General features: G+C 60.5%; 1 non-coding gene across 1 annotated transcript in view; it reads right to left on the minus strand.

Moving 5' to 3' along the window:
• Positions 1-204, minus strand: part of LOC124741889 — a 1912-nt gene extending 1708 nt beyond the window's left edge. Inside the window, exon 1 of the ribosomal RNA XR_007010110.1 lies at positions 1-204. This exon is cut by the window's left edge and continues 1708 nt beyond it. This is a non-coding gene — a ribosomal RNA (small subunit ribosomal RNA).
• Between the last annotated feature and the right edge of the window lie 1482 nt (positions 205-1686).

The following is a 1686-nucleotide window of genomic DNA, read 5'->3' on the forward strand; positions in this document are numbered from 1 at the left end:
CCCTTCCATCTCTGGTCGGGACTCTGTTTGCATGTATTAGCCTCTAGAATTACCACAGTTATCCAAGTAACGTGGGTACGATCTAAGGAACCATAACTGATTTAATGAGCCATTCGCGGTTTCACCTTAATGCGGCTTGTACTGAGACATGCATGGCTTAATCTTTGAGACAAGCATATGACTACTGGCAGGATCAACCAGGGAGCTGCGTCAACTAGAGCTGAGCAGCCGGCCGCCCGGGAGTGTGTCCCGGGGGCCCGCGCGAACACGCAAGCGTCCGCTCAATCATTCTGCAAACAGGAGGAGGCTGAGCTCCCCTGCACAATACACCTCGAAACCCTCTCAGGTCCCGGCGGCGCGCAGCGCCGTCCCAAGTACTTGGTCGGGTTCGAGAGAGGCGCAATCGCCCGGAGTTAGGCGAGTAGACGCTTTCGGTGCGACCCACCCGTGCTCCCAACTGAGCTTGCCGCTGCCGACAGAGGCCCGGGAGCGTGCTGTCGTGGCATTGCCGGCGGGAGACAACACGCGCCACCTACGGTGACCGGCAGCTCCAACGCCAGCGCCACAGAAGGACAAAAGCCCCACTTGGGTGCCGAAGCGAACTCTCCCAGCACAGCGCACGCGCCAACACATCCGCACAGCTGCGATACAAACCACCAGCGAGAACCGCTGGGGCGACCGAGCAGCAGACGGCGTCGCGGCGCCGAGCGCCGGGCGGCGGCGCATCCTCAACGCACACAGTCCTCAATCGGACCAGCACACTGAAGATGTCCACCGCGCTTCGCACCGGGCCCGCGAGGACCTACTTTGGCCGCACGGCGCCGCGCGCAGGGTGCGCCGGCGCGCAGCTGCGACGCCTGCCGCGTCCGTCGGCCGGCGCGCCTGCCACTGGCCGCCCCCACCAGCCGGCTGTAGCGCGTGCGCCCACGCACCGCGCGGCCAGCACGCCGGGAGGCGCCCCCTCACCGGCCGGGGACGGTCCCACCCAGCCACCGCCGCGTATCGCTTCACACCCAGATGCCGTTCAGTTTCGTCGGCATGGTGGGTATCGCTGGAACAACCGGTTAGTACCTCAACCTATCGTCGCCATCACCGATTCACCCCTAGCGAGAACAACCGCACCACAACAGGTTACCATTTGTTCATTTGCGTAACTTCACCAGAAAACGCAGGCGTCCATCGCCATTTGCAACTTCAACGATTATTGCATGCCTGTGTCAGGTGTCACGCCACACTACGTCTGCCCACATACACGCAACAAAATGTGCACGCCTAGACAATACGTGGAAGGTGGCCCCCGTACGTATGCGATGTCCATTGCTCGAACGACTGTCAACCGGCCTCTGTAGCATGTCGCAGATATGGAACGCGGTGCACCATGCCATCACGGTGTGTGAGGAGAGACGACTAGGTCCGAATACATCAACAGACAGCTCATGCTGATCGCCATCCACGGCGTCCGTTCCTCCCACACGTCTCTATGGCGTACCACACTGCAATCCAGCTCTCATAGGGAGACGACACGTAGCTGCGTGCACAATATTTGCACTGTATGGTCCGCCGTTTTTGGGCGCAGTCGTTGTGCGGTCACACATGTGCCACGATGTATCATTCAGTACATAAGGACGAATGTGCAGTACAGATTGTGGTTCACGCGTACGACATCAGCGGACAGTTGACACAGGC

The sequence above is a fragment of the Schistocerca piceifrons genome, unplaced genomic scaffold (assembly GCF_021461385.2).
Source record: "Schistocerca piceifrons isolate TAMUIC-IGC-003096 unplaced genomic scaffold, iqSchPice1.1 HiC_scaffold_2025, whole genome shotgun sequence".
NCBI classification, from domain to species: domain Eukaryota; kingdom Metazoa; phylum Arthropoda; class Insecta; order Orthoptera; family Acrididae; genus Schistocerca; species Schistocerca piceifrons.